The sequence below is a fragment of the Chelonoidis abingdonii genome, chromosome 2, assembly GCF_003597395.2.
Source record: "Chelonoidis abingdonii isolate Lonesome George chromosome 2, CheloAbing_2.0, whole genome shotgun sequence".
Lineage (NCBI taxonomy): Eukaryota > Metazoa > Chordata > Testudines > Testudinidae > Chelonoidis > Chelonoidis abingdonii.
In genome coordinates this window covers 11,554,072-11,567,751 of record NC_133770.1, presented here as the reverse complement: position 1 = coordinate 11,567,751, position 13,680 = coordinate 11,554,072, and the positions used below count along the sequence as shown (strand labels likewise).

The 13,680-nt window shown below is 41.4% G+C and overlaps 1 long non-coding RNA gene across 1 annotated transcript; it reads right to left on the bottom strand.

Moving 5' to 3' along the window:
• Positions 1 to 6,726: 6,726 nt before the first annotated feature.
• LOC116834669 (uncharacterized) lies at positions 6,727 to 12,911 on the bottom strand. Its single transcript, XR_004376017.2, has 4 exons — positions 12,815 to 12,911; positions 10,793 to 10,881; positions 8,200 to 8,258; positions 6,727 to 7,281 (listed from the first exon to the last, which is right to left on the bottom strand). It is a non-coding gene; the product is annotated as an uncharacterized LOC116834669 (long non-coding RNA).
• Between the last annotated feature and the right edge of the window lie 769 nt (positions 12,912 to 13,680).

The window sequence follows — 13,680 nt, the reverse complement described above, 5'->3', positions numbered from 1 at the left end:
GGATTTTTCTTATGTAGGTGCCTATGATCCCCCCACCCCCTGTCCTGATTTTTCACATTTTCTATCTGGTCACCCTAGTATTCAGTAAACTGTAGGACTCTCCTGGGAACCACAGTTGCGAAAGGAACAGAATGTGAGGCTGTTGCTTCCAGGAGCCCCACCCCGCACCGGCAGCTCCTCCCATGGTGCAGCTATACTCCCCCCAGCCCCGCCCTCGTCCCTTCCACACAACTGATTTTATAGAGACAGTCCCAATTTTGGGGTCTTTTTCTTGTATATGCTCCTATTACCCCCCACCCCCTGTCCTGATTTTTCACACATGCTGGCTGGTCACCCTATATGGCATTTCTTGGGGTAGTTTCCTCTTTGCTTCTTTTAAATTTAAAAGAAATTTTCTTTTCATTTTTGTTTAAGACCCACTGAACTGGATCTTGCTTTATTGGACAGCCCTGCTGCTCCACTCTGCTACAACGTTGTAGTGTCAGTGGATGGGTAAATCTTTTCAACCTCTACAGAGTAAGGGCTTATCATAGGACAATGAATTGCACTGGTGTAACTTAAACTGGCTTAGTTAAACTCATGCAAAAGGCTGCAGACCCTCTTATTTTGGTTTAAGAGTTGTTTGTTTCAGTTGACTTTGCGCCATTCCTAATTGATGTAAACTTCACCAAAGCAAGCCAGGTTTAAACTCAAATAAGTGTTGACAGATGAGTTTGCCTCCATCTTTAATTAAACGGGTTCAATTTGCGGGTGTAAATGAGCCCTCAGGCTAAATTTTCCCAACGTATGTCTACACAACAGTCAGAAGTGTGATTGCAGCTCAGGCATGCTTACCAGTGCTAGCTTTAATCTAGCTAGTGCTGCTAAAAATAGCAGTGAAGATGTGTTGGCATGGACCCTGGTGTGAGTAGTACAAGCCCACTTGGAACCCTAGGTAGATAAGTGATTGACCATGGTCCATGCTGCCATGTCTTTACTGCTATTTTTAGCTGTGCTCGCCAGATTAAAGCTAGCCCGGGTACACCTAACCTCTGATGCAATGTAGACACATTCTTAGATACTTGCAGTTAACTATCTGAATCTGCAATAATAATCTAAATAAATGGCTTGATATTTATATGTATCGAAAATGTACAGCTTAATTGGGAATGGGAGGTGCGTAAATGTTGATTTAAGTGCCTGATGTGAAACCCTTCAGTGTATAAAATTTTAGCCAAAGGGCTTATTGTCCACTGCCTTTGTTCTTGGGTCCTTGCTGACATCCCAAAGTACTGCTACATCAGAACAGTGGTTTGCATCCGATCTTCACTGACTCAGCACAAGTGTTAAATGTCTCCACAAGTCAGTGGAGAATCAGGGCACAGGTGACTAGGTTGTGGAGTCATCTCATAGAGGTAGAGCTGTTTTTTTGTAGGGGGTGTGAATTTACATTAGGGCTCAGATTGATTCTTCCCTGAGGTCTAGATTGAAGGTCAATCATAGGATTAAAGAACACTGCATATTAGATAAGATGCAATTCAGAGGGCCTAGTCTCCTGACAGCTTGAGATTATTAAAGATCCTATTACAATTTTTTTTTTTTGCAGGAGTTTATGTATTGGCCCCAGTTTCCTTGTAAATTCCAACTCATGTTATACTTCAATTCCTCTTGCATCTGGAATTGGATATGGTGTTCTTCCTTACCTTTCCCAAAAATGCTACCATCTAGCTGAATCCATCCTGGCATGACTTTCTTTAGTATTATCTAGAAGCCAATGTTGTGCATTGTTACAGTACAGCTCCTACTGCTATCACCTAGGGAGCTGGCTGGATGTTTCAGTGGTAGATCTGGGCTAAATGCGGTGGAGGTTCTAATTCTCTTCTCACATTGATTTAACCACAGCTTAGCACTAATGACTTGGTCCAGATGTGCACTGAGAGTGTGAGATCATGGTTGGGCCCAGACTGTGTAAAATGTGTTAGTATCCCTCTAGATTAAAAGGCTCTATAAAGCATTTCTCTTTGTATCTTTATTTTCATCTGGCTATGTGTCTGAGTCACTTTTTGCAATAAACCCTAACTTTCTAAGAGTTAGAAAATGCCTTTAGAAGACTTACAGAGAACCTCACAAGGTCATCTAGTCTAACCCCCTGCTCAAAGCAAGCCCCAGATAGATTTTCACCCAAGTTACCTAAATGGCCTACCTCAAGGATTAAACTCACAACCCTGGGTTTAGGGGAACCAATACTCAAACCACTGAGCTATGCCACCCCACTTTTTCACCTGGACCTCAGGTGTGTTTCCTGCATGTCAAAAAAATCCCTAAACCTAAAGGAAAATATCAGAAAGCCCTTAGGACAGTATTATTTTCCAGACAACTAACAAACAAATACTCAGGAGGACATATGTCCATCTAAAGACTCCAAAGGGATTTATTAATGATGGATATTACTTGTTTCTGGAGGGAGTGGAAAGAGAACTGCTCCTGAGTGCATTGGAGTTAGAATTTGTTAAAATCTCTCTCTTCCATCTTTTCATTAACTATTCATTCTACATGTTAAAAAGCCTTTATAAATTAAGGGTGCCTGCCCAGAATAGCAAAAACTGATTTTAGGATCTGAAATCTTGAACAAAATCTGATGCTGGACTTGAATAATATGCCTCTCTGCTGGAAATGAGAATTCATGAACTATAGATTAATCTTTGCTTATTTTCCCTCCATTCCTGAAAAGGGCTATGCAAAACTGTGACCTAATCTTGTGTTTCACCGCACTGCTTTGCAATTCTGGAACGCTTTCATTACAAGGATTCTATAGCACTTTACAAACATTATAGGGATACTTATCCCTGTGCAAAGAACATATGTAGCACTTGCATCCCATTTAAGCCATTCTAAGATTAAGTCTCACAATGCCCCTTAGAGGCAATATAATATTGGGTTACATATTATAACCCCTCTGTAACAGGTAGGGAAACTGAGGTTCAGAGCTTGTAACTTGCCTAAGAAAGTCTGTGACAGAGCCAGGAATAGAAGCCAGACCTCTTGGGGGAAAGGATAGCTTGGTGCTAAGCTCAGGGTTGTGAGTTCAATCCCTGAGTGGCAACTTAGGGATCTGGGGCAAAAAATCAGTACTTCATCCTGCTAGTGAAGACAGGGGGCTTGATGACCTTTCAAGGTCCCTTCCAGTTCTAGGACATAGATATATCTCCAATTATTAGATTTCAGCTGTGTTAAACACAAAGTTCTCTTTCCTTTCCCAAAGCCAGGGTCACCCCATGATTTGTTGTCAAGCTTTGTGTGATTCTGGCTTGATTTGCAGTTTGGGTGGCTGTCATAGCTTCCTACTCAGATTTGAACCTTAGCATTCATAAAATGAGAAGCCAGCATGAAGCCTCCATGCTTAATTACCAGCTTGGATCTGATATCACTGCCACCAGCCAAAAATTCCAGTGTTTTGGCTCACTCTGGTCTCCCCAAAACCTTCCCTGGGGGACCCCAAGACTCAGAGGCCCTGAGTCTCACACCAAAGGGAAAACAACCTCCTCCCCTTGTCTCCTCTTTATCTCATCCCCAGCTCCCCCTCCCTGGGTTATCCTGGGCGATACTGTACTTAAACTCCTTGAATGCAAAACAGAGAGGGCAATTTACCTTCCCCCCTCCTTCTTCCCCTGAGGCTATGCATTCAAACCTAGTCAAGCTAACACAAAGAGATTTCCCCCCTCCCTTCGTTCCTTAGCCTTAACCAGAGAAAAACCTCAAACAGGTTTTAAAAAGAAAGCTTTATATAAAAAAGAAAGAAAAAGACATAAAAATATCTTCTGTATCAAGGTGACAATTATACAGAGTCAATTGCTTAAAAGAAAAATATGAATAAACAGCCTTATTCAAAAAGAGATACAATTTAAACATTCCAGCACACACACATGTAAATACAAAACAAAACATATAAAAGCCTATTGTTTTGCTACCTTTGTACTTACAACTGGGAAACTGAAGATGAGAAGCTTACAGATAGAAAAAGATCCCCTCTCATAGCTGAGAGCCAGACAAAGACAAAGAACCAAAAAAATTCCCTCCCCTGAGCTTTGAAAAATCCGGTTTCCTGATTGGTCCTCTGGTCAGGTGTTTGGTTCCCTTTGTTAACCCTTTACAGGTGAAAGAAACATTAACCCTTAGCTATCTGTTTATGACAGTGGCAAGCAGACAAAACACTGGCTTCAGCAGAACTCTGACTCAGGTTTTGAGATTCTTTAACTTGAAACACAATGCACCATCTGAGGGCTGATGAGAATTGTTTGCTTTCTTTTAGGAACCACAGGAAAGGTTTGTTTGTACAGCAAAGCCTTGAGCTCAGGGTATTAATTGGTATGATCCCATCTGCTGCTGTCCCACACAAATGCAAGAAAAGGCTACATGACAGCAAGATTAAAGCACTTATCCTTGCCCCTTGTGATGCTTTCTGATTGAAATATGACCCCGTATATCACTGATATTGCCACTGTTAGACAATTGCAAAAAATCTTGTGCAAAGTATGTCATCTAAGTGTCAATGGAAAAATTCTGATGGACTCAATAAGATTATCCTCTTTAAATCCATGTATCATCGCTGTGTCTGAAGTTATGAATATTGGCTATATACCAGTATCTCAAATGTTTGTTCCTGGGGTACCACCCACAAGATAGGTTTTATCTTGTTTAGCCAGTACATTGTGAATGGACTATTCAAGTTTGATGGCCCATTAAGGACACTTCACTCTAACAATGGACCAGAGAAGAAACTCAGTCTGCCCAGATGGCACTTCCTGGGAAGGCCTCAGCCTCCCAGGGGCCAATGGCTACCCCCTGTGAGTCATCAAGCCAAGTAAGGACACGTGATATACTCCTGTGACCCTGGACTCCACCTTGTGCCAGTAACTTTCCACAAACTGGGCAGTGAGCTTTGTTTGAAACAGAAAATTTCCAGCCCAGGCACACAGCAAAGGGTATAAAAGACCCTTGGAATGTCTCAGTTTTGCCTCTTTCCTGCCCTGATTTTCTGGACTGTGTATTTACAACTATAAGGACCATATTGAACTATGGACTGAGGACCTTCCAACCTTTTGGAAGTTACCAGAGAGACTTTACAAGCCAGCAGTCTATAACATCACTGCTACAAACCTGATATAAGGACTTTGCAATGATTGTAGATATATGATCTATTAAGCATTTTAAACTCTCTTCTTCATTTCTTTTATTAATAAAGGTTTAGATTTTAGTTACTAAAGGATTGGCAACAGTGTGATTATTGGGTAAGATCGGAGTTATATTTTGACCTGGCTAAGTGGCTGATCTCTTGAGATTGGAAGGACCCTATATTTGACTAAATCAGTTTTCACTGACACTAACCATTTCTCATCAAGTCCAGTGTCTGGGTGGTGAAATAGGGCTGGAATGCCTAAGGAGTCTGCATTCTGACTTCTTGTTAACCACCGTGGTGATACAGATGTTTCCTTTTGTTACTGGTTTGGTATAATATAATGACAGAAGAACCACCAGAAAAAGGTGAGTCCACTCTATTTTTCAACAGTTTGTCCTGAATCTGGCATTCTTAGCTGTGACTCATTGAGATTACCCTTGTAGCGTCTATTTTTATTTAAAGTTAATTTTAGTGATATTATATTATACCAGCGAGGGTTCGGCTCTGGTGGCTTAGGTCTTGAGTTCAACAGAGTTAGCACTGCCTGTTTTAGATCTAGAGTTCATAGGGACACATGAAACCACAGGCAGGTGACACATACAATCTGAAGAACAAGGTTCACTCTCTTTTTTTCAAGTTAGCAACAAATTATGTACGTCACAGAATAAACAACTTCTAGGTATTGCAGTGCACCAGTTATAGCTACAGACATACTCACATCCTCCTGGATAGTGTTAGTCTGATGGTTCTCTCATGGCTTGATCATCAGTAGAGGGATGGTTCCTGCTGGAGTTTTCCCACAGGAAGCTCAATTTTCTTGTTCTGGGAATCCCTTTTTATAATGTGATTCTGCCTATACCTACATTCTGTGCATGCATATGAAAGAGTCAACCCTCTTTTTCCTTATTGGTCTGGTGTCCAGTAGAAACCTAAGGGATGAAGGTTTCTAACCATTAGAGGAGTGAAGTTCTGGAACAGCCTTCCAAGGGGAGTAGTGAGGGCAAAAGACATATCTAGCTTTAAGACTAAGCTTGATAAGTTTATGGAAGGGATGGTATGATGGGATAGCTTAATTTTGACAATTGATCTTTGATTATCAGCAGGTAAGTATGCCCAGTGGTCTGTGATGGGATGTTAGATGGGATGGGATCTGAGTTACTGCAGAGAATTCTTTCCTGAGTGCTGGCTGGTGAGTCTTGCCCACATGCTCAGGGTTTAGCTGATCGCCATATTTGGGGTCGGGAAGGAATTTTCCTCCAGGGCAGATTGGCAGAGGCCATGGAGGTTTTTCGCCTTCCTCTGCAGCGTGGGGCATGGGTCACTTGCTGGTGGATTCTCAGCAGCTTGAGGTCTTCAAACCACAATTTGAAGACTTCAACAACTCAGACATAGGTTAGGAGTTTTTATAGAAGGGGATGGGTAGGGTTCTATGGCCTGCTTTGTGCAGGAGGTCAGACTAGATGATCATATTGGTCCCTTCTGACCTTAAAGTCTATGAGTCTATGAGTCTGTGACTCCAATTCCTATAGGTTGTGTAGGTTCCCTTTATTCTTATTAGCATTGATGCAAAACCTGTATCCTGTGGTTAAGACACATGTTAGAGACAGATGTGCCTCTACAGCATTTTTATTATTTAAAAATTAATCTTCTAGCAATATTTTTTTTTTGCAATATTACCCCTTGGCACCTCTCTTCCCATAATCTTAGGGCATCAGCTTATTCTTCGGTCACTTATTTATCTCCAAGGCCTAAAATAGCTTAACTAAAATCTAGCAGGCCTCAGCCTACAAGTCTTGCATTAAAGCCCTCCTTACTTCGATATCTAATACATAATTATTCCTTCTAAATACTGATCAGTCTTATGCTTATATAATCCCACAACTTTAAATCTATTTAATTTCAACCGAGACATTTTGATATGTTTAGTTGGGTTGTGTTTTTTAGCAGATTCCAGTTATAGTAACTCTTCTTTCTTTCAAAACAAAAGCAAAAGTGACACATGCAAATCTAGGTGTTTTCCTGTCTTAACTCCTGCAATACACTTTCAATCAGCTTTGGGAAGGAAAAAAGGGCAGTTTGCTGAGATGCATATTTCAAGATGATCTGGATCTTTCAGATGGTCAAGTCTGTGAAAACAATGGAAGTTACTTCATACATGAGACATAAACATGTCCAGAGTGATGATTGCTTAGCTGTGCTAAAATATTAAACACATTTAACACACTTTAGTCTAAGCAAAAGTCTTTATCCCCAAACCAAGTCATTCTAGTCACCTGAACTATCTGCTGCTCTTAGCTCTCAGGAAGGGTGTGACAGGCTGTAATAATATTCATATATTTTCGTGACTGTGAATACTTAGTAGTCAGCCTATGAAAGGTTGACTGTATTCCAGAAGAGATGGGTGGATGGTTGTATGCACGTGTGAAAGGAGTTCTCTTGTGTCCTCCTCACAAGCCTGCTCTCCCTGGAGTCCACTGCTCAGTGGAGAGCATATGCGGCTTCTCCCAACAGTACTACACTGGATCACGAGGCTCCTGAGAGTCACTGTGCCTTCTGAAGTGCAATGCCTCTAGAATAGTGTGATTCAGAATCATTCCTACTGCAGACCTGTGCCCCAGGGGTACTCCTCTACTGCTTTGAGACCTTTAGCACAGAGGACTCCAAACTGTGGGGTGTGCGCCCATTGGGGGGGCATGGTGGAACATTTGGGGGGGGGGCATGGCACCGCCCAGCCCCACCAACCCCCAGCTCTCCTCCATCCCGCTCCTCCCACTCCTGGCCCGGGGCAAGGGGGAGGTGAGTGACCCTGTACATTGCATCTACTGGGGCTTTGTATTGGAGTAGAAGAATCAACCCCATGCATCCTTGGAGTATTACAGTGGCAGATTTAGAGGCTTAGGCATAATAGTAAATTATGTAAGATAGGATGTTGTGGTCTGTATATGAAGATATTTACAACCAATCTGTGGATATGATCCTACATTTCCTCTCCTGTATCAGAACTCTAACTCAGTTTAAACATTTTAAACAAATACCCCAAATACCTCTCTTGCTGCAGCCAAAGTGTGCCATTGTCAGAAATCCATCCATCGGAGGTTTCTTGCTTCCACATTTGAAAAAAAAAACAAGGGAAAATGAGAACAGATACAACTGCAAGTTAAATTCTCCTTTTCTATCATCATTATTTATATATCTACCTTGTCTATATGTTGTCATGCTACCTCTCAAGCTATGTAATGTATTTATAGAATGCCAATCATCATAATGTGTGTGCACGCTGATATTATAACGGTACGTGTGTGCATGTAATGTGAATCAAAGACCAGGACTGACGTTTGACACCCTGTCTGTAGGGAGAACCAATGGTACTAAGACAAAGTGTCTCACTCCACGTTTTCACCTGACAGGTGATCTTTTCCATCTTTCCTCCCTTTGCTCACAACTAAAGAGATGGAGGAACCTAAAATTTCACAGCCAAGCTTGTCAATGTCCACATATCCCCAGCATGTAACAGCTGTGTTCTGTTCCCTCTTAGTCACTCAAGAGGCTGCAGCCACTGCAGCTTAATACATGAACAAAATAAGCAGCACAGACTGTAATGAGCAGTAGAGGCACCATCCTTTCATTTTTGACGTATCTTCTGGCCTCCAGTGCATGTGGTACCTCCTTAATGAAAGGGGGAGCCTTTGTGTGGTTGACTGAGTCAGTGCCATTCAGTATGTGGTGTGCACCAAGGTTGGTGAAAGGGAAACCAAAACTCTTTTTTCCCCTCAGGGATTTTCAGGAGGAGGGAAAAGGCCCAGCATCCTTATAGAGAAGTGAGTGGCAGAAGGTCAGGTTTTTTCAGCGTTTAAGGCAGCCTTTGTGTGGCTATGTGAATCAGTGCTGACCAGTACCTAATGTAAGCTACCTTTTTGATTTTGAGGTAAAAAGGGAATTTGTTTTTATCTGAAAACTTTGACCAGCCCAAGCGGAGGCCTTCAGAACCTCTCTGGATGTGTTCTCCTCTCACTGCTCTCTTCCACAGCAACTATCCTTCTGGTGAAGGAGGACAAGGCACTTCTATGGTGGATGCATGGACCAGTTGCAACTCTGTCTCTGATTTACAGAAGCCTAATTCCCTGCACATTTCAGCACATTTATATCCCTAGATAGCTTGACATGGCAGGAATGTCTGGAGCGGTAACAGAGGCCTGGTCTACACAGCAGAGATAGGTTGACGCGAGGCAGCTTACACCACCTTACCTCTGTAAGCATCTACACTGAAATGTTGCTCCTGCTGATGTAACTCACCCGCTATGCCAACTTAATAACTCCACCTCCATGCGAGGTGTAGCGCTTAGGTTGACATAGTTAGGTCCATGCAGAATCAGTATAGATCCTGTGTTGCTTACAGCAACTGTTGCTGGCTTTCAGAAGTAGTCCCACAATGCCCCATTCTGACAGTTAAATTGGTGCAAGTTCTCCTCGTGAGGACACACATCATGGACACAAGGAGTATAGTGTGGACGTGCAAAAGTGATTTAATTACTGCAGTGGCTGTATGTCGAAGTAACTTAGGTAGACTAAATTTTGTTGTATAGTCATACCCAGAGCCACCCCAAAGCATTCCCTGCCTCAAGGAGAAGATGGAAACAGGCCTTCAGGCATGAATACTTCTCCCTTATCTCACCTTGATGATTATTAACATAGTATCATAAGCATAATTCCCAATTCTGAACCTTAGAGTCCAAAATGTGGGTGCCTGCATGAATCCTCTAAGCTTAATTACCAGCTTAGATCTGATATCGCTGCCACCAGACAGGATTTACAGTGCCTGTCTCACTCTGGTCTCCCCAAAACCTTCCCTGGGGAACCCCTAAGACTCAGATGCCCTGAGTCTACAACAAAGGGAAATAACCCAATGCCCTTCCCCCTCTCTCTCCCACCCAGAATTTCCTCTCTGGGCTAAACTGAGAGATACTGATGCAACCTCTTTACATCACAATACCAAGAAGCATGTCTCCTCTATTCCACAAAGAGACAACCAAATACAAGGAAACAGAAAAGATTCTATTTCTCTTCCCCCTTGTTTTCTCCCTCCCACCAATTCCCTGGTGCTGCAGAGATTCACCCTCCGTAGATCTAACACAAAGAGAATTTCCCTCCCCTTCGTTCCTTAGCCTACCCAGAGAGAAAAAAAACTCAAACAAGTCTTAAAAAGAAAAAAATATATAAAAAAGAAAGAAAAAAGACATAAAAATATTCTCTGTATCAAGGTTGACAATAATACAGGTTCAATTGCTTAAAAGAAAAATGAATAAACAGCCTTATTCAAAAAGAGATACAATTTAAACATTCCAGCAACTACACACATGTAAATACAAAAAAACCCCCAATAACAGCCTATTGTTTTTCTACCTTTGTACTTACAACTTTGAAACTGAAGATTAGAAGATAGAAAAGATCCCTCTCATAGCTGAGAGCCAGACAAAAGACACAGCAAAGGGGCAAAGGAAAAACACACCCAAAAATTCCCTCCCTGAGTTTTTGAAAAATCCGGTTTCCTGACTGGTCCTCTGGTCAGGTGTTTGGTTCCCTTTGTTAACCCTTTACAGGTAAAAGAAACATTAACCCTTAGCTATCTGTTTATGACACATAGGTCCTGACGAGAGACTGGGTGTTTCTTTTCCTTCCAGTAGTACTGCTTACTGTGCACTCTCCTTCTCATCTGCAGTAAGGGAATTCTGGGATCAAGGAGGAAACAAATACATAGCTCATTCTTGAGAGCCAGAGAAACCATTTTTCAAATGTAGGAGATGTGGCTTCCCTCCCGACCCTGTGACATTCTCATAAAAAATCAGCCAGCTTCTTTATACCCTGCTGTGATGTGTGCCACCAGAGAATGAGGGGAAGGTTAGCCTTAGAAAGCATTTTGGTGCATTTATTTGTAAAACATGCAAGGATTTAAATGGAAAGATAATGAACTTAAAGCTGAAAAGAGTGCTCAATCCCTGGCCTACAATCTCCTGATTTGTATTTCTTTTCTTGATTTGTATGAGGATTTTTTTCCTCTCCAAACACTTTACTTATGTTTGCCCCTTAGCAGCCCGCAGGTATCATGCCTAAATCTAGTGAGCTTAACAGAGAAAAAAGGGTCTGATAAGGATTCACGGACTGTGAACCTGTACAATATGCAGGGAGAGAATCTTAGATCAAGTGCACAATGTAATGTTGTGAGCTCTCATTACTGTACGAGCCTGTATTGTACAGAACAATATCCCAGGCATTAAGATGGTTTTCCCCCAAGCTATACTGGCTGAGAATTCCAATGATATTCTTAGAAAAAATAAGGCCTCATCCTTAACTCCTCAACCAAGAACTCAACAGATCACTCCAGCATCCTACTGTGATGATGGCTGCGGAGAAAGGTTTCCATATACGAGCTTACAAAATGTGCATGCTCTGATTATTAGGGGACATAAATGATTGACTTGTGCAAAGTGTCCCAAGAAGTACAAGTGTGCCAAGGTGTAGCAGTCATGGGGTGAGGATGAGTGTGCAGCATGTCAGATGTGACATGCTCACTTAGTTTTCCTTTTCTGCTTGGATGGTGCTGTCCAGTGATGTAACGACCAATTAACACCAATCCTAAATACACAAAGTAAATTAAAAACACAACTGAATGCTCTAAGCTGGTAAATTCAAAACAGACATAAGCACCAAAAATAAGTTCTGATTTTGAGCTGAAGCTGTTCTTCTCTTATTTTCTCTGTACCCTCAGAAAAATCCATCAGTAACTTTAGGCTATGATGGGTAGAAATGTCTGGGAATAGCTTGTCAGTTACAAAACATCCAAGACTTACCATTCTACATTTAAAAATGTCCCTTTGTTAAAAGACAATTCAGAAAAAAAAACCCATTACCTTCACCCTGGACAGTGGTCCTTTTGTTTTGGTAATCTTAAAACTGATAAACATGCTAAAGCTGCGATATCAAACTAGCTAAAGCAATTTGAATATTAGCAAAATATTTAGAGTCCAGACACTCCCCAATTATTTGAAGGCACCAATGTCTATGAAAGTATAACTTCACACAGAGATTTCCTTCAGCAATATTAAACATGATGGTATTCATTTGTCCAGGAGAGTTTTGGGACAAACACTTAACGGTCATTCTGTGAATAAAGGGTGATCTACCTTTGGTCAGTAAATACTGGATAGTTTTCATGCCAATCTTTGGATGCATCATAAGACTGTGCAGAATAGAATTACTGTGTGAGTTTTACATCTGTGCCTGTTTAGTGAAGATAAATAGTTACAAAAACAGGAAGGTGTACTGGACTTTCAAGTAGTAAGTCTCATTGTAGGCATGTAGACTACTTTGTGGTGGGCTGACACAAGTAGGACTCGTTATCTGAAATGATGACAGCAGGCACAAATCCATTAAATAAAAAACCTGGTTTTGCTATGTTACACTTCAAGAGCCATGAAGCAGGTTTTAACCGGAGAATATTAAAAGTTTTGGCATAATAAACACACAACTTGTATAAACACACCCCAACACTGGAGAGTCTTCTAGGAACATCTTCTGCTGGGGGAATTCTGCAACCAAAATTTAAAAATTTTGTGCACAATATTTTAAAATTGTAAAAGTTGAACTTTCACCATGCTTCCTTACCAGATGCTACAAGTTGGCTCAAAACATTGCAAGTCTATATGTGGGCCTCTTTCACTTTCTCCTCAACAGTGAGGAACATGCACAATCCTGAAGAGATTTTTTTTCCTGCTGAGAAGAAAACTGCATTTTCATAAATCAGAGTTGATGGCCAACTGACCACCTATGCTGTGTCTAGCTTGAATCGCTGACTGCTTCGGACATTTCTGCCGCCACTTCCTCTGTGGGTTTATATTCAGCCAAGAGTACCTCCCATAGTATGAATGATGGAGCCAAATAGCAGAGAACTGAAGTCTTTGAACTACAATGAGCATTGGCTTAAGAGGCAGAACAGCTGTTCAGAGGGAAGCAGCAACAGATACACTCTGGGAGAAATTCTACAGCTCTGCTCTAGTCTAACACTGATCTATGCCTTAAAGGCAAAGCTGAGCCCAGATAGTTCACAGTAGGAATTCTCACCGGTGTCTTTGTTAATGATCATCCATAAGTAAAATTATGGGCATCCTGTGAATTCACTGAAACAAACCATACAGATGAAATGTGTTTGATTTATACGAAGTATCTCACCCACATTATATTCTGCTGTTGAATTTTCTCAGGTTTCCTATAGAGATGTCGTATGTCCAGGCTGCAAAATCCCACTGAAAAAGTATGCACAGTGATAGTCTAAACATTGCTTTCTTTCGTACCTGTTCAGACAGTTGATCTAGACCCAGTTGGATGGCGTTGCCAATATTAAACTAATGCTAGCAAAGAAATTTATTTTTAAAACCCACACACATTTCTAACTGTAGAAATTCAACTAGCTAGGTTTGTTTCTCATAGAATTGTTATCCGCTGTAAAACATTCTATTTCCCTTATAGAACAT